At 57.0% G+C, this 18834-nt stretch overlaps 1 protein-coding gene across 4 annotated transcripts in view; it reads right to left on the bottom strand.

The window, feature by feature from the left end:
• Positions 1–10169, bottom strand: part of FRMPD3 (FERM and PDZ domain containing 3) — a 44073-nt gene extending 33904 nt beyond the window's left edge. The window contains exon 1 of one of the 4 annotated variants that reach the window (XM_072334514.1): positions 10079–10169. The gene's annotated coding sequence lies outside the window, so the exon portion shown is untranslated. Of the gene's footprint in view, positions 1–2149; positions 2351–5845; positions 5960–6521; positions 6639–10078 lie in introns of those variants that run through there. The other 3 variants (XM_072334515.1, XM_072334512.1, XM_072334516.1) reach the window with 3 other exon arrangements.
• Positions 10170–18834: the final 8665 nt, after the last annotated feature.

Below are 18834 nucleotides of genomic sequence, written 5' to 3'. Positions count from 1 at the left end.
GAAAGCAATGAGCCACCAACACACCCGCACGCATCGACAGCTCCCCCGTCTCGCACTGCTCCCATTTCCCAGTGGTGCCAGCACTCTGGGGCTCCTACAGCCACGCATGGTACCTGGGCTTGGAGCTCTGCAACACACCAGCGTGGCTGAAGAGAGAAAGACAGCAAGAAGGAACAGCTCTTCATCCAGCCCTCTGCATCCTCCGTGCGGGTGGAGGTCTGCCCACAGCCTGACAGCCTAGTGCTGCTGCACCTCGCCCTTGTACACAGATGGAGAGCTGGGCTCATCTCGGCTGCCTCTGACAAAGCAGAGCAAAGAAAACGCTGCCCAGGTGTTGGGATGCAAGAGGTGTCAGGGCAACAAACAGCTCAGGGCAGGGATCCCAAGGGGCAGAAATGTGAGCAGAGCGCTGTCAGCGCTGGTGAAATGAGCCTCAAACGCCATCCTGCCTGGCACCGTCCTCCATCGCCCTCTGAAACGCTGCCTTCTTCTTTATGGTGGTTGTGGGTTTTATTTTTTGTATTGTGGAATTAGAAGTCTGATTGATATGAATATGTAACAACACGGCTTTATTAATAGCAGCTGCATTATCAGTTAGCTCCCTGCTATTGGCAGGAGATCTGGGACAATCTGTGGTCTGAAAACTAAAGAGAAATGCAACCCGCAAAGGCAGCAGCAGCGAGATAATTTCATTCCTTTTCACGGTGAGCTGGCCAGGACATCACAAGCACGACGCTCACCAACACACTGCAATAGCTCTCCCTGCCCAGCTGCAGGAACGGGCATTGGAGCTGCTCCACATGGTGGGGTTGGCAGCCCCTGTGCAGGCAGGAGATACCCCTTCGTGCCAGGGAGCCCCACAGCCAGCTGCAACCTTTGCAAATTGAGGTCACTCAGTGCGGAGCACCGCACAAATCTCACTGACACGGGTAATAAACTCCCTTCGCAGTTTGCTTTCCTTACTACCCCCTCCACCAGCCTGCAGGCTTAAATGAAAACAAGATTACAAAGGAGATTGGATTGGACATATTTCTGGTGTGCTATTTTAGCTGTAAATTATGCCAGCTTCATAAAACCCCAACTGTTCTTTCCCAAGATCCCCACGTAGATTGGCTTGCTGCTATCAGGCGGACCGGGCGCTCGCTGCGGGCAGACGTTGTCTGGAAAACTGCTGAAGGGGTCTAAGCGTTATCAAGATGCCGTAGCACTGCACATCCATATGCATCTACACACACACACACAGGCACAGCAGCACCCGAGAACTTGTCACGGATGCTGATGGCACACACATACAGGTTTTGCTATACCCGAGCCGACTCTACAGACCTCCTGTGACATCTCCACTAACACTCAGCCCAGTGTCTGCTCCCAGGAGAGCACAGTATAGGGCAGCACTGTGCTCTGTCTGGATGTGAGGTATGAGGCGAGGGGCCCTGAATACATAGTGGGGTGAGCCTGGCTTGCTGTGGGCAGCCCCAGGCATGGCTCAGGAGCAGGCACTGCAGCACCAAAGGCAAAAACAGCCACACCACGAAGTTTGCTACAGCAAAACTGGCAAGAGCTTTTGCAATTCCTTTCACGAGCAGCACTGCACCTTGGCTGCGCTCCATGACACTGGAGGACAGCAGTGCTGCCCAAGCACATGGTGCTGCTTTGGGGTAAACCAAGCAGCAGTGCCCAGAGCTAAAAGGAGAGCAGCCCACCCCACCCCACGGCTCCAGCCCCTGGACCTGATCCTACCAGAACCAGCCTCCCCGAGGGTGCTGCAGCCACCAGGATGAGTTCCCAAGCCTTTGTGCAGCTGCTGGGCCACTGTGAAGCAGGGCTCTCTAGTGAGGCTGTAGGGATTTACACAAGGCCAGGAGCACAACGAACACCCCCTATTTCCTGCTCCCTCCCAACCCCAAGATTGTCTGCTGGCAACCCAGCTCCATGCCTTTTGCTCCTTCCCCTCTGTAGCACGGCCAGGGCTTCCCCTCTGCGGTCACAACCCTGTGCTGGTAGCGAAGCAACAGTGACCTGGAGCTGAGTACCACCACTCTGCAGCTGTGAGCATTCTGCCTCCTTCCAGCGACAACAGCCACAGTGGGGATGCTGCCAGCAAAGCCCATGCAGCCCAGAGGAGCCCTCTTCACCCAGTTCCCATTACCTGGAGGAAGGAGCACCAGCAGGCTGTGCCTTTCCCAGCAACACGTCTGTAACCCTTCAGTGGCTCCACCAGCTCAGAGCCCAGCCAGGTCCCACCGTGCTTTCCGCACGCGGCAGCTTGCAGCCTCACCGCCAGCACAATAGGAGCAGCACAAACCAAAACCCTCTCTGGAACATCAAGCGCACCCTGTCTCAGCCGTCCTCCTCTCACCAGCCCTTCCACGTGTTGCTACAGCCTCAGCCTTGCACATCTACAGCGGCTTCCTCACCTGAAGAACCCCTCCCTGCAGAGTCAGCAACCACGTGGGAGACCACACGATTCCTTGCAAGGCCCCCACACACCTTTTGCTAAGGAAGGACACAGCACCCTACCCAGGCACTGCACGCTGGCAGCATCATTAGCTCTGCAACAGCACACTGCAGAAAAATGAACAGGGTGGAAGCCTCAGATTGGGTAAGATGGTGGATGGATATAAAGGAGTTTGTGCCCAAAGACCCCCGGGTGCCTCACTGTGCTCTCCAGCAGGGATCTGCATCCCCATCACGCGGGCACACACGCGACCCAGCCCATGATGAGCAGTCTCTGCACGGTACACTCCGTACCGCTCACCGCCGGGACTTGGCAGAGGGCTTGTCTGCACGTGTACATATCTATCAATACAAAAGCAGGCTTCCCGGGCAATCAATAATGCTATTTAAGAGATAAATCTCAGTATCGACTGACTGCTGAGGCCAGCTCCTGATTAATTTAAAAGAGAGGCAAGGCAGGGAGAACGATGAGGAGCTCAGAAGTGTTCCCAGCCTCACTGAGCAACCATCCTGCGTGCTGAGGCTGTGCTGGGCTGACACCTTGGAGCTGGGGCTGTGCAAGATGTGGGGCTGCCCCTTGTTACCACTAACAGAGCTGTCAGGGTGCTGCTGGCTGCCCAGCCCTAGAGCTGTACCATATGGGGATGGACAGGGCTGCATCCTGGTGCACCCGTACCTCTGTCCCTTAGTTTTGAAGCTGGAAGAACCCAGTGGCACAGACACTATGGATGGGTGATGTCTCTGCTCCCACAGGCAGGGTGCTGGAAGCGTGCAGCACAGCTTCAGCCATTTCAGGGAGAGAGAGGGACCATTACTGCAGCTCAGCTGCCCTTCTCTTACTGCAAGCTCTGAGACATCACCAGCACGAGGGTCCTCTTTGGTGCCAGCTCTCCCCATGCCATTGCTGGTGGCCGCACCCCAGCAGTGCTCTGCCCCTATGGGATCCATGCCCTGCTCTGAGCAGCCTTGGGGGCTCTGCAAGGCAGCTGCCTTCCTTGTCCTTACATAAATGCTTTCTCATTTCTGGCATGTGGTGTCTGTGTGTTGGTGCTGCCCTGCTGGATGGCACTCAGCTCACAGCGGTGAACTGAGAGTTTTGAAAGGGAAATCAGTGGAAGGACCACCACTGGTGGGCTCTACAAGCGTGGGGCTGAGCTGAGGGGCAGCAGCTTTGTCCTTCAGTGCCAGGGAACAGCTGCTGAGAAGGTGGTGGAAGCATCCTCCAAGTGGCACGGGGCTGTGATTTGAGTCAAGATCTGATCTCTGCAGAGCCATGAACAAGTCCCAGAGCCCAGCTCACTGCTCCCCAGCACACGGGTTGGTCAGTATGGTCACAGGGGACAAAGCAACACGCTGAAATGCATGTGCAAACAGTGCCTTATCACCAGCTTGCTTTCTGCTCTGGGAGTCCCATGCTAGACAGGACCTGATGCTAGGAGCTGATGTTCAAAGCAAGGTCTGGCTTATCTCAGCTTACAGAGGTGAGCTCCAGCACTCACTGAGAGCATCGTGCCTCTCTCCTGCCTTGGAAACCTTGAGGCCAGTGGGCCCCTGCCCGGGCAACCTCCCACTGTGAGCTTTATTGCTAGCTAATAGAGACAGTCTGAGCCTGATCCGCACCCCAGGAGGTCCTCCCACAGCCACCAGCACACAAAACAGCTGTGGCTTTGCACCTGTTCCATAGGCTTTTCCTTCTCAAATGGTCCCAGTCCCCCTCGCAGGCAGCAAGCTGCTTGCTCAGCTCAGAGTTGCAGCTGCAGGCAGAGCTCCAGCAGGGCAGAGGCAGCTGATGGCAGCCAGCAGCACCTGCCCACGACACTGGGCAGCTCAGCCCTTCCTGATACCCTGGGACAGTCCAGGACCCACAGTCAGCTCTGTGCCCTTATAATGGAGCTCTGCAGCCAGCAGCATCCCACACAAGTAAGCTTTGCAGTGGCTGCACTCCAGGCTGCTGCTGTGCTAACCAAGCGTGCATCCAATGCATTTCCCTGCCAGCCACTCAAACAGCCCAGCTACCTGAGATAGATTTATGCTAGGGCACCCCAGGTGGTGGCAAACACACCAACCTCGGTGCTGGGGTAGTGGGACTTGCTTCCTCCCTGGGCTTCTCAACCAAGGAGCCCCACTGCCTGCCAAGTGCTGCTCCATGCCCCGACTCCATGCACACCACTAAAACCACCCCAAACTCTTTGACCAGGGAGCTGAGCCCCAGCGAGCAGTGAGTGCACGAGGCAGCAGCTCAGCTACACGCCGATGCTCAGAGGGCAGGAGATGGCCCAAAGCACAGCAGGGCTCTCTGACCCGGATGGGGGTTATTCCTGCTTTCCTCATCAAATAAATAAATAAAGAAATCACGTTTCCTTTCATTTCTTAACACAATTTTTGTGTTGCTGCTCAGGCGCAGTGTGGAACTCCTTGCCGCAGGATGGCAGCTCAGCATCCCTTGGGCCTGATCCAGAGCTGTTCTTGGCCCCTGGGGCAGCCTTGTGCCCAGTGAGGCTCTGACACACAACAAACTGCATCTGAGCCCTTGCTGGTGAGAGCCAGTTTGTCTCCCCTCTTCCCTTGCAGAGATGGGGAAACTGAGGCATGGGTAGGTGAAAGGTGGCACAGAGCTGTCTGGTTGTTGTATGAAAGGAGAAAGCTGCAAATGTTTTCACATTGCTCCCACTCTGCAGATCCCTTAAGGAGGGAACCACATCTCTCCACCAGTCCCACTGCCAGCAAGGAAGAAAACTCACCCCATCCCAATTGTCCTACAGCAGGGAAAAAGGGAAAGAACACCAACAAGCTCAAGCCAGAAGCCAAGAGCCTTCCTCACTGTTCTTTCAGCTCAGCTGGGTGCAATCCACATCAATAAACACCACAACACTGAGAGAACACGGAGGGCATCACTGCCTGGGAGTGTGCCAAGGTGACCCAGCAGCAACGGCACAGCTCCCGGCTGGGGAAAGTGGGGCTGGGGGGAGCAGCACGGATCCCATTCAGCCCCTCCGGAGCCCTAAGAGCAGATTCCTCCTTCTGTGCCTCTGGGCTGGGCGGGTACCACCTGCAGATGCACCATCCATGAGCTACGACCGCAGCAGGATGGATGGAAAGGATGCACCCTAGGCTGCAATCTCCTGTGCCCGCACAACATCACGTCTACCGCCGCCCCACGGTGCGTAGCAGGGTCTTGCTTCAGAACCCTCGGAGCACCGAAACCTGGGGGGAGCACGGGAACCCCGCAGCAAGGCAGGAGGAGGCAAACCTCCCGCATAACCTTGGCGCGGGCAGCAAGCAGCGCACCGCTCGGGGAGCGGAACGAACTCCTGCAAACTGCTTGAGACGGCAGCGGGCAGCGCGCATCTCCAACCTCGGCCCCCCCCTCCGGGCGCACAGCGCTCACCTCGGCTCCGGCTCCGCTCCCTCCGTCGCTGCCGGTGGCTCAGGCGGGCGGCGCGGCGGGCGGGCACGGCCGGGCCCCTCCGGGCCGCCGCCCCCATGGCTCTGCCGCCGCCGCAGCGCCCGCACCGCGCACCGCGCCCCGCTCAGCGCGCAGCCGGCGCCCGCCGCCCCCGCCCCGCCATGCCGCCGGGCTGCCCGCTCCCTCCGGCCGGCGGCGGCGGGCGGCTGCGGCACCGGGCGCTGTGCGCGGCTCTGCGGGGCTGCGAGCGGCTGTGGATACGCGGGGCGGGGCCCGGGGAGAAAGGGGGGAGGGGGCGGGGGGCGGCGGGAGGACCCCGCGCTGCCCCGTCGGGACGAGGGCGCAATCGGCTGCGGTGTGCGCGGTGCGCATCCCCGGGCCCCCATCCCGTCGGAGGTTCCACGCCCGGTGCTCTGTCATCAGAGGAATGCCCCTCTCCGCCGCCCTTTCCGAGCTGGAGCATCTCCCCGCTGCCCACCCGCCCCCCGAGCCCCCATCCCGGGCTCTGACCACGATCCCGCATCAAGGCCACCTCGGTGCCCCCTCGCAGCTCTGGCGCTGCCTCGCCAGCACCCAGCCCCGCTTGCCATCCCTGCCATCCTCTCGCTCGACACCACGGGATCCTTCTGCTGTTCCCCGTCACCTTCATTTTGAGCACCTTCAGAACTTCTGTGCGACGTGCCAGGTTTGCACCTCTCACTCTTCACCCTCCTCCCCGAGCACAAATGCGCTTCCTGCGCTCCCATCCATAGGTAACTCCATGGTAACCTCCTCCATTAAAACAAAAAACCACAACAAAAAAACCAACAAAAGCTCTTAAAGAAACCCTTATCTCGGCACAGGAGGCGGCTGGTGCGTGTTTCTCATTAAATGACGGGGAAATGAGGGCTGGGGGGGTGGGAAGTTACCATGGATCAGTGGAATTCAGGTGCACAATTAGCTGGACAGCACCCACAGGAAAGAATGCCTCCCATGCCACCGTTTCTCCTCGTCTTGGCCAGGGCTCCAACAACACCCAGAAGTCAGACCTGCCTGCAGCTTCCCCGGCTCTGAGCTCCTACCACGAGCGCTTCTGCTGCCTTCCTTGCATTCCCCGTCCCGCTCTGTGCCCTGAGCCGCTGCAGAAATCCCACCCAAACCCTCGGCCACCCCGTGCTCCCCATTTCAGCAGCACTCCCCCAGGCCTCCCCACAGCCACAGCGTCGCCAGCAGAGCAGCACCCAGAGCACATCATTCCTCTCTCTCCATCTCCCACCTGACAACAAACCCACGCCGGGGGGTCCGTGTGCCCCTTCCTCCTTCTGCCCCCCCCCCCCCCCCCCGTCCAGCACAGCACACCCCAGGAAGCTCCCTGCTCCCATCTCAGCATCTCCTGCACTATTTTTAAACAGGTGGCAGTTTTGGTCTCTTTACAGATCCAACCGTGTGAAAATAACTGGGAGAAAACAAATATCTTTTCAGGATGGAGATTAAAAGGAAGATCCAACGAAGCTGGTCGGCTTGCCTAGCTTTTAATATCAAAGTTTGCTCCATAAATACACGTTCATCCCTCTGCCTCGCCTGTGTGCACAGACAGCCCTCCCATTGCAGAGCATCAGGCCGTGCTCACACGCACCTTTTGGCTGCTGCTGTAAAGCTGTTAGAAGCACGAGCTCAGAGAGGGGGAAACGTCCCCTGCTGTATGGGATCGCTGCTCCAGCAGCACGCGTGGCGGATGGGATGAGGATGGGAGGTGCACACCTGGGCTTCCTCCCTCCTACAAGAGGAGCAAAGCGGCCCCCTCCTACTCCATCTCTCCAGATGGCTCCGAGCCAAAGCGAGTAGGAGAAATCACGACTACCCGATGGCTGCTTGGCAGTTGTCATGAAACAACCCAGCAGTTGTCAAGCCGGATCGCTGTCACCTGCTGGGAGCTGCTCTGCCACGGCGTGGCAGGACTCAGGACTGTCCCATCCCCGGCTGCTCCATACAGAGCCCTGAGACCTCAGCTGGGCTGACCGAGACCACCGGGCTGGGTTTGAGGAGCAGAGCTGAACCTCCAGCACTGGGAGCGCTCGGTTGAAGCGGTGCTGGGCTGAGGGCACAGCATCCCTCCTGCCGGGCGCCGTGGGAAGGCTGTTGTGGAATAAACATCCCATTAAGCCCAGGAAAAATAAAATTAGCTCGCCGAGCCCAGTGGGATGGGAAGCAAACAGCTCCATCGGCACTCGAGAGCAAGCGGTTTATGTAAGCAACAGGCTCAGCAGCTGGGGGAGCAGCAGCGTGAGGGAGTGGGGCTGGGAGCGGGCGGACACCGGCACCTTTCCCAGGCGGTTGTCACCTGCGGGGCACAGCGGTGCCCTCGGGTATCGCAGGGGGCCTTTGGTGATGCTCCTCCTCGCGGAGCAGCGAGCCCAGGGGGCACAGTGCAAGGCAAGGAGGCTTCTCCCTGTGCCAGGGGTGCCCAGGTGCAGTGAAGGTGAGAGGGTGTTGGGGTTCTGGGGGCCTGAGTTGGACCGCAGGGACTCGTGAGGGCAGCACTGTGAGCATGGGGTGCCTGGAGGCGGCTTGTACCCTGCAGTGGTGGGGTCTGGGGTGGGGAGTGGAATAGCTGCTGGGCTCCATTCTGCTGCCTCTCCCCTACTGCCCTCTGTGTGCCTAAAGCCCATCTTCCACGGCACCTGCTTCAGCCTCCTCAGTCCCCAAAGGCCTCAATTAAACATGCAATTAGGAACGTGTTGCAGTAACAACAAAACAAGCCTTCAAACTGGAAAAAGAGCATTCTTCACACAGCAAGATTCACATGAGCCCGACAGAGTGCACTGGAGGCAGAGCACCACGTTTCTGGTGCAGACAGACTGGGGCAGCTCCGGGTTCACACCACACATGGGGATGCTCTGTACTGGGAATAGTGGGGTTCAGTGGGGAGCAGAATGCCAGCAGCTTGCAGGTTCCAAGGAAACCCATTCATTCTGTTATGGATCTGCCTCTCAGCCCTGAGAGGTGCCATCCTCCAGTGGAGCTTATCCAGGAGGAAGCACTCAAGATCTCTCACCCTGTGCCATTAAGGAGTCATTAAACTCACCCAGAAGATCTTCCCATTGCGGAGTGCAGGAAGAGAGCTTTTTCCCTTGTGCCCAGTTGTTAGCTAACAAGGAACCTGATTCCACCCCTAGGGGATCTTCAGGTCCATCCTGGGCTCCAGTTTCACCCCACAGCTGGGAGGACAAGCAGGCACCAGGAGCACAGCCCTGCGGGTTTGCAGCACCCAGGGACCACAGTGCCCTGTGGATGCCATCCCAGCAGCAGAGCCAGCGGGGTGATGGATGGCAGTTGTCTGTATGGCTGCAGCACAATTACAGAGCGGAGCAGTGCCGGAGCCGGTCGGGGAGATGGCAGCACTCCAGCTCTGCGGCTCCTTCCTTACCTGGCTAAATTGGTCCATCTGCACAGAGCAGCCTGGCTGCCAGACAGCTCAGCCCCCTCCGAAAGCCGGAGGCATCAATGCCTCTGCTAATTAGACCTGTTGCCGTGGCTGTTTTTCGCTTTGTTTTCCTCTCAGGCAGCGGTCGGGACGTGCTGAGGGTATCACTGCCCCTCCAGGCGCTCCCACCTGTGCCAGGAGGGCAGGACCTGAAACCAGCTGGAGGAGGCGAATCCCTCAGCCCATCCCTTCCCCGTGTGTAGCTGTGGGAGTTGAGCAGGGACGCATCCCTCGGCACAGAGGTAGGCAGCACCCGTCCCCTCCATGCCAAGCGCGGGGCCGTCACCGCAGACGGACTGCGGCCATTCAAGGAGGGCTTGAAGCGGCTGTGGCCACCTCATTGCATCCGTATCAACGCGAGCTCCCCCAGCACACACCTCCCCACGGAGCAGCGCCCACGCATCCTCACCCCTCCTTCCTCCCCTGCCCCTCTCCCCAGCTGACAGCCGAGCGCCGGGTCCGAAGGAGAGAATAAACAGAGATTTGGCTACGATAAGGAGATGGAGGCATCCACGGGAGAGCATCTGACAGCTTGGAGCGAGCGGAGAGCTGGCTGTGGAGGGGCGATGGTAATTACAGCCTGTTTGCACTCACTCCCTCATTTAGCAGCACAGCTCTCCATCCTCGCACGCAGCCCGGATCCCACTACTCGCAGCACACAGCTCTCCCCCCGCCCCGCTTCCACCTTCCCAGCTCTGCCCCATCACCCCCCGGCTCTGCCCCCTGCACCCGTGGGGCCGCACAGCGTTTACCTCGGCGATGGCTGCCTCGGTTCATCCCCTTCTCCCTCGCCCTGTTGCTGAAGGAGCAGCAGTGAAATTACACCTCCTGCTCCACACCCCCGCGTTCCCGTACTGTCTCCTGGCCAAACCCCGTTCGTTGCCTGCTGTTATTTTTAGCTTCTGGGAGCACTGATCTTTTTTTCTTAATGGCACACGTGTGCTATGAGAGGAGCACAGACAGAGCTGCTGGTCCCAGCACGGCGAGCACCCCGTGGGTACTCTTTGCTTCTCCCCCCTCTTTGCAGCACAGCCTGCAGACCCTCATAGGCTGCCATCCCCTCTGCAGGTGGGGAACGACCACGATTCCTCCGTGGTGGGGATAAATCAGGAGTGCAGCAGAGATAGGGCAGCACGTGGGCTCCTTGCACCTGGTGCTGCCTCCACGCACCTGAGCACAGAGCAGCTCCCCACCGAAGGGGTGTGTGTGTGGGGTACATGGAAGAGGATAAACAGCCTTTTTCTCTACACACCTCTATTAGGAGGTGGGGGTCTGATTTGAGTCACTTGGTGATGCCCCTCACAGGGATGAATTAAAGACTGTAAGAGTATGATGCTTCTCCTCAATGCCACACAAATGAGAGGACTTATATCTGGGACCATCTCCGGCACCCCCTGCTCCAGGATGTGCGCCCATCACACCAGCCCTTATTGCCAGCCAGGACCCCAGTGTTACCTGCAGCTCCCCCCGGGCAGCACAAGGAGCTCAAAGCCATCCTGCAGCTCAGCAGGAGGATAAATCAGGAGCAAAGCACAGGGCTGGCAGCTTGCTGCTGGGCGATGGCCCCTTTGAGGGCACCTCTGCTGCTCTCCATTAGGATTTTCCAGTCGTCGTAATAAAGTGAAAGCTGATTTAATGCCCTCGCCCTGCAGTTCTGGGCACACTGAGGATCTCACCTTCAGTGCTAACAAGAGTGTCTAAAAGGGCTTTTTAGCCACAGCACCAATCAACCCCAAAAAACAGCAGGAGCTGGGGAAGGCTGGGAGAATGCTTAGGATACAGAGGATGATCCCAGACTGTACTGGAAATGCTTGCACGATAGTTGGAGATTCAATGCAAACAGTGCCCTGAAGGCCAAGGGCTTTTGTAGCACAGAGGAGAGCTTTTTGGAAAGCAGGAGATGATTCATAGCAGCAGAGATGGCCGATTGCTGAGGGAAGCCTCAAACCTCAGCGACTTCCAACTCCTGTTGCATCTAATGAGGCCGCAAGCTGTCCTTCCCTCAGCAATAACCTCTTGGTGACCGTTCTCTTCTGTACTGCTGTCCGAACAGCCGCAGATCCACGGCTGGAGGAAGCAGGGTGGTTACATGGAATAGGATACAGGCACATCCTGAGCTCGGGTGGGCTCTGAGGAGAGGACAAGCAGTCCTGCTGCAAGGCAGGCAGCGCAGCAACCAAACTCCCAAACACTCCCGGCGTCCATCCATGGCCTCCCATATTTTAATCTACATTGCGATGAATTCAGCATGCTTTAATATCAAAGATGGAAGATCAAGGGCCCATCAGTCATAAATCCTTCTGCGCTCGTTTTCCCGTATGAAGCCTGTGTGTATGCAGGGCAAGCACGGTAATTAGAGTCCCGCAGTGAATTATTTGGAGGAAGGACCTGAAGGCATTCAGACATCGAATTCTCATTCTCAGCATGTTCCTGCCTGGCGGGGATGCTGGAGGGGTGGAAGGGCTGCATGGCACACAGTTGGGGTTCCACATCCAGTGCTGGGGACAGCAGCACCCAGGAAGGCTCCTTCACTGCAGATGGGGATGCTGGGGCTGAAGTTGGGGATCACTCGTGGCCATCGCAGCCCAAACTGAGCTCTGCTCCAACCCCTGAGCACCACCCCCAGCCTGGGGCCCCATCGCATTCCTGCTCCCTTTTTGCAGCTGCCAGCTTCGGCCCAGCAGAGCCAGTAGCAGACATCTGCATTTCAGGCACGCAGCACAGAGCTGAAGCCATGGTTACACACCTCTTTCTATTCTAAGCAGCCGCTTCCTCGAGTTGTTTCTAGCTGTCCTCTGCCTTTCCACCTTTGTGCCTGGGAGCTGGCAGGTGTTACCCCGGCACGAGCGCAGCTCTGTGGGCAGCCACAGCTGACATACAGGCTGGAGGTGGACGCTCCAGCTGGGGCAGTGCGAAGGCTGTGTGTCCTAAAGCAGTCCGGCCCAGCAGCAATGTCTCTGTGGGACAGCAGATCCTTTGGGGTAGGTGCTGGAAACCAGCACGGTGGGGACATGGAGGGAGAAGGGACCTCTGGCTGTGCCTCCAGAGCCGCAGTTTGGTGCTGGTTGTACTGAGCTCAGGGCTGCCCCATTCCTTGGCAGCCACAGCAGCACACCAGGGGCTTGTGGATGTCTTTGAACATTCCCCAGGAGGCACAAATCCCTCCAGAAATGCACCCCACGCACGTACAGGCTTTCAACTCGATCTCTGGTTCCTTCCCCCAAGCGGGAATCCCTGGGCGCACAGAGCGCTTTGCCCCGAAGGAAACAGAGGGTTTTGCCTTTGCTTAATAGTGATAAAAAGGAGGAAAACAAGCAGCAGATCCCCAGCTTTGTGAGCACCGGGTGGTCCCTTTCCCAGCTGGGTGACCCCACCTGCATGCCATGCCATGCCGTGCCATGCCATGCCATGCTGTGCCACACCGTGCCATGCTGTGCCACCACATGCTCCCCATGTTTGCTTTTTCCTCCAAACCTCAGCCTCCAAAATCACAGAGCTACACACAAAGGGCTGAATTTTGAACGTGTTCTTTAAGGATTAAATTTCAAGGCCTCACAAATACCCGGAGAGGCTTGGGGATGCACGCCTAGCAGCAGAGGATAAGCATCTAAGAACTGCTATTTAAAAAGGAATGAGTCGCGGTGTTCAGATCAATCCTGTGATATTTAGAAGCCCAATTCCTGAAGTCTCAGCCTTGGAGAGGGACTTGGATGAAGCTGGGTGAGACCTCCTGGGTTTGTCCAAGGCAAAAGCCAGGCTTTCATAGAGTCACAGAAGCATTAAGGTGCTACAGTCCAACCACAGTCCCATTGTGTCCACTGACCACATGGAGCAAACCACGTCAGCCACCATCAGCAGGGCCAGAGCGCTGCTGGAGCCCCAAACACCACCTGCAGCAGCACAGGGAAAGCAGAGGAAGGCATTTATTTTTAGATGCAAAGCATTTGTGTTTCCCTCTTTTATGGAGATGGGCTGAAAGGAGTGAGAACAGACGATGGCATCGAATTCCTGATCCAACACTTCAGCTGTGTGCCATCAAAATAGCATTGCAAACAGACCCTATGGGAACCCACAGCTCCGGGTGCCACTCAAGAAGCCCCCAATGGGAGCTGCTGTGCTGCAGGGCTGGGAGCATCGCCCTGCCTGCATGGCATGCACAGAAGTGCATTTTGATGTTCCCTTTGAATCACTCCTCTCTCCTCCTTCTCATCCCCCTAAGGCGCTCTTAACGAAGCCAGAGGGGGAAAAGCTCTTTGAGTGGATTGTAGATGAGCAGGATCTTATCATCCATCTTGGATTTACTCTGTAATCCTGTTTAGAAGTGGAATCCCAAATGCTAGAGCCATCAGTCTGTGACCCATAGCTGAGAGAGGCCCCTTCTGCTCTGCCACCATCCCTCATCAGCCTGCTCACGTGCTGAAGCCGCCTGTTGGGTGGGAAGGTGCTGTGGTGGAAGCTCAGCCTTGTCCCCTCCATGTGTGTGGGATTGGGACTAAGGATGGGAAGCAGCCCCATGTGTACCCCCCACCTGGTCACCTCCTCTCCTGCTCAGTCCAGTCCAGCTGCGCTCCCCAACCCCATGTGCAGAGCAGGGAGCAAATCCCTGTTCCAGCCAGGCAGTTGCTGATCCCTGCTGTTAATTGGCGTGGCTGCTCCTTCCTGGGACTGCAAGGTTTCCCACTGCCCTTTTGCATTTTGCATTGTCTTCTGTTCAGCTGAGGATGCTGGCAGCCCCTGGGGCACTTTTAATTTAAAAGAAGAAACAAACGTGCAGACCTCTTGCAATTTCCAGCCTGGCACAAAGCTGCCTGCAGCCCGTAGGGTTCCGTGCTGCACTCTGTGCATCCTCGGGTTCCCCAAGCACCGCTCCAGAGCACAGAGCCCAGTGGCACAAAGGGCAGCACAGCCGTCCCCTCTCCCTTCCCCTTACTCAGCAGCATCACACTCCCTCCCCTCCAGCAGCAGCCAGGCATCAGCCCGAACTGCGTGGTGACATGACAGTAAGTGCCCCCACTGTACGGCAGCACAGACCTCCAAACTGCTCACTGAAAGAGCACAACCGGCCCCCAACAGAGCCGGTAATTAAAGGTAACCGCAGCCCTGCATGGTTACGGCTCTAATAAAGTGATGAATGGAGACGACACTCCCCCTGTTGCAGCTGGAGCACCTGGCCGAGCTGCATTCACACTGTAAGCACTAATTGGAGAGGTCAGCTTCTTCCCATCATCGCTGTGCGGATGCTGAAGGCACAAGGGGAGAAGCATGCGGGTGGGAGCAGGAGCTTTGGCACTGAGAGCAGCCCCGGTGCCTCCCCAGGAGCTGGAGCCCTCCTTGAGGACATCTCCAACCCATTCAGCCTCACCAGGCCTGCAGTGCTTCAGTGGAAAGTGGAAAGATTTAAGAGGCAGCGGGAGGATTCTCTCATTGACAATGAAAGGAATCCCCCGCAGCGACAAAGAAAAGAGCCGGTGCTGGGAGCACAGCAGGGAGGAGAGGTGTGAGGAGGAGGAGATCTGGGGAGGAAGAAGCATGGCAATGCCTGAGCGCACGCACACGGGGCACACGCTGGGGTTGTGCTGGCAGTGTCAGGGCTGCTACGAAGGTAACGTGCTCAGTGCAGTGTCAGCACCCTCCAGAGGGGATCCCCCAGCACAGCCGTGAGCTGCGCAGCTCAGGGAGCAGAGCAGAGGCACGTGTGTCACCTCAGCCCCTCTGAGCCCAGTGCACAATGAGGCTGAAGGCAGCAGCACGGACAGCACGCAGGTACCTCCATAGGCAGCTCAGTCCCTTAAAAAACTCACAGCTGGAGCAGGATTCCAACTCTTGAGTGCAGAAGCAGCTTGAACAAGTGGGAAATGAACAACCAGGGTGCAGCCGGAGGTGCTCAGCCCACCCAGGTGCAGGCATAGGCTGGGGAATCCATGCAATGTGCTTCTATTTCCCCCTTCCCCTCCCCTGTGTGCTCTCCCAGCAGCGAGCGCCTGGCCGGGGAAGAGAAGATGGATTTGACTGCAAATGCTGCCAAGTGCAGCGAGTCAATATGCTGGGAAAACTAAGGAGACAATTTGATGCTGCTCCTTTAGTGATGCTGGGTGTGATTTGATAAAAAGGAAGAGTCAGTATTTCCAAGCTGAAAGGCGACTGTTTAAACTGGTGTCTGCAGGGCTCACAGCTTTCTTGATGCTTTCGCCTCAGCCTGGATTTCCACTGACAGAAAACCTTCCTGAAGCAGTGCCGAGATGTGCTGACTGGAGATGAGGTGCTCTGGTGAGGCCGTGTTTCCAGGCAGAGGGAAGGAATGGTCCCATTTCTGAGTGTGAGCTCTGGGTCTGCACCCTAACAGCACAAAAGTCAATAGCAGAGCCCCCAGCTGCCCTCTGTGGGGCTCCTGGCTCAGCAGCACAGCATCAAGATGGTGAGCTATTAAGCATGCAGCTGGAGTCTAAAGATCAAAGTAAAGCACCCCTTTGCCCTTCAGGTTTGGCTCCAAACACCTGTGATGTAAGTGGGGTTGGATTGGTGACAAACCTGCCCCACTGCTGGCACCGGCAGAGGACAGCAGGGGACTCCTTGGTCCCTGTGAGCCCCTGCCTGCTCTATTTTGCCACAGGCACAGCCAACAAACTGCAGCACAGCCCCACAAAGCCCCAGTCAGTGCCTTGTGCACCCACTGGCACTGAAGGGGTTGAGCTCTGAGCTCAGGGGTTGAGCTCAGAGGGTTGAGCTCTGCAGACCTGAACTGCCCAAAATGAAATAAGGAAGCACTGCTAGAATGGAGGAGACATCCTGAAGAGAGCACAGGGAAACGGGGCGGGTGCAGAGGGAGAGATGCTGAGATACTGCAGCCACAGCAATCCAATTCCCTGTTCAATTCAATGCTCCAAAGATCGTGCTGATAGAGGAACATCTTTCAAATGGGGATGAGGCTGCAGGTTGGAAATGCAGAGAGGCACTCGTGTGTGTACACATGGGCGTGGGGGTGGAGATGACTGAGAGAGCCCGTAAGAGCCATGGTGGACGATATGGAAGTGAACACCAAAGTCAGACTGGGAAACTCAAATAACTGCTGCGACGTAATGGGCTGAATGCATGCGAGTGCTCAGCAGCGACACGGGGGAGATGGCAGAGCCCAAGACGTCAGGAGCAGCCATTAGGATGGCTCCGCTTCAGAGGCTTTTAAGGAGCTATTTTTGCCATTCTGCAGTTATTCTGCAGGATACTCAGCCCCCACCATCCTCCAGAGAGCTCATCCTCCTCTCTCAGCGTTCCCCACCACCGGAGGTAGAAGAGGGGCCTGGATCACACAGCCACAGGCAGCACAGAGTTCCTGCTCCAGCACCACCCCGTTGGCCCCATCCCATAATACCACCCCTCTGCCACACTGTCACGATGGGAGCGCAGAGCTGTCACCCATCAGCATCCAACAGAGAGCCATGGTGTGGAATTAGCAGCTGCTCTGGGAGCGCCATGTCCTTTGGTTGGGTGTGGGTGCCCCCGAGTAGTGTGTGAAGGCACAGGGGGTGCCAACAGCCTGCTGGGTGCCACCTTCCAGTTGGAGATGCCATCCCCCGCCTTCCAGCTCTACCAGTTTCCCCCTGATCACCCCCGGGGTCCCAGTGCCAACGCCTCAGTTCTTTTTAATGAGGAGCAGGGCAGGGGAAGATGGTGTTTGCAAAAGACGCGTAAGGTACAGCTTACCAAGGGCAGGAGAGAAACGCAAGGTCACGACAGGAAGAGCCCTTTCTCGTTTGCCCACAGAAGGAAGTTGAGCTGTTGTGATCCTGCTGCCTCCAGAAGTCTGAACGTGGTAACAGGAACAGAAGAGGCTCTGAGGTTGCAGCGGGCAGCTCTCCAGCCATTACTTTTGATGGAGAGCTCCCAGTTGGCACTGCAGCCTGCTCCCATGCACACCACTGACACTCCCCTCCAGGCCTCCCATAGCCAGTTTCAGTGCCTACATCACTGCATGTGGTCCATCCCCAGCCAAGTTCCACCCCCCACAATGAATATCTGCTTCCACAGGACAAAATGTCACAGCAGACCATCAGGGTAGGGCTGTTATTTAACAGATTCAGATGTAAGTGGGGTTTGAGCAGCTCAGCAATGCTTTGAGGGGGAACAGCCCCAGCAGAGAAGCGGAGCTGCGTAAGCACTGCCCAGGGCCATCCTTCTGCTGTACTGCATGGCCCTGTTAGCTCACCCATACACTCCCCTCACAGCTTGTGGGTTATTATTCCCGCCTCCAAGGACATAAACAGTTCCCTTGATTTAAGGAACGAGGCTGAGCACCCGGAGCATTTCTCGCCTTGTCAGAGCCTCCCACGTTCGGTCACCCCGCTACTCCTCCAGCCCCCCAGGCACACTACATACCCTAGCACAAATCACACCTCTCCCAGCCACCTCACCAAGATCATCACCCAGGGCCTGTGACAAACACTGGACAGCAGCTCCTCATGCCTGGGCACACGTGGAGCCCACCCAATGCTCAGAGCACTGCTGACCTCAGCCACGGCCGCCCACATCTGTTAGAGGTCCCAAATATGCAGGAAACATCTGGCTTGCCTACATCATCGCCTTCAAATTTAACAAATTCAGCTCTGTTCATTCCTATCCTTCCTGTTTTATGCAGCTTTCCAAGAGGAAAAGAATGTTCCAGAAGGCATTTCTTTCCCTCCCCCGTTGCAGCTGCAGGAGATAGGTGGCCAAATGCAGCCTGTCTGCCTGGGCAGCCCTTGCTGGGTGCTGGAACCACCGAGTCCAAACGGCATGGATTGGAGTGCTGGTCAGCAGCAGGACAGCAGCTGCTGGAGCTACAATGGAGACCTATGATTAAAGAGAGTTGATCCCCAAGGAGTGTGGGTGGACAGCATCAGCATACCTGCAAACCCCTGAGATCTTCTCTCCACAAATGAGAGCACAAAGAGGTGACTTTGAGCTGAGAAAGGCCAAAGCAGTCCAACACCGCATCAGGCTGAGAGAAAACTTGCAAAGCTAAAGGTGCTCCTGTGCTGTCTGTGCCACTGTTCCAGGGCTGGGATCTCCAAGGTGACCAAGGAGACTATGGGAAGAGAAACACGGAGCAAGCTGGGATGAACACTTCAGTGCAACACAGCGGCACAGGCACAGGAGCAAGTCCCAATGGGAGCAATGGCTCTGCCAGCACCACCGAAAGACATGAGGTGCCCACAAGGCGATGCCACATGTTGCTTATCAGGGTACTTCTATAAACAGCCTCCATCTCACTTCCACAGCTACACTACCCTCTATTAGACTGCAGTACATTTAATCAAGACGTTTCTTAGGGAACCAAATAAAGCTTGATGATGCTTAATGGCTGGGGCTTAATGGCAGGGTTGTTTAACTGGGCTCATAATTTTGATTAATTAAGATGCCTGCAGGTGTTGGAGTGGTACTTAGGCAATAGCTTTGATGTTCAGAGGCAGAGGGGGTTTTTGTATCCCCTTCAAAAGATGTTCTGCCAACGCTGGTTCAGCAAAGCAGAATTGCC

The sequence above is a fragment of the Excalfactoria chinensis genome, chromosome 4 (genome assembly GCF_039878825.1).
Source record: "Excalfactoria chinensis isolate bCotChi1 chromosome 4, bCotChi1.hap2, whole genome shotgun sequence".
Lineage (NCBI taxonomy): Eukaryota > Metazoa > Chordata > Aves > Galliformes > Phasianidae > Excalfactoria > Excalfactoria chinensis.
Note: the sequence above shows the minus strand (reverse complement) of the source record. Positions and strands in the feature narration are given on the sequence as shown.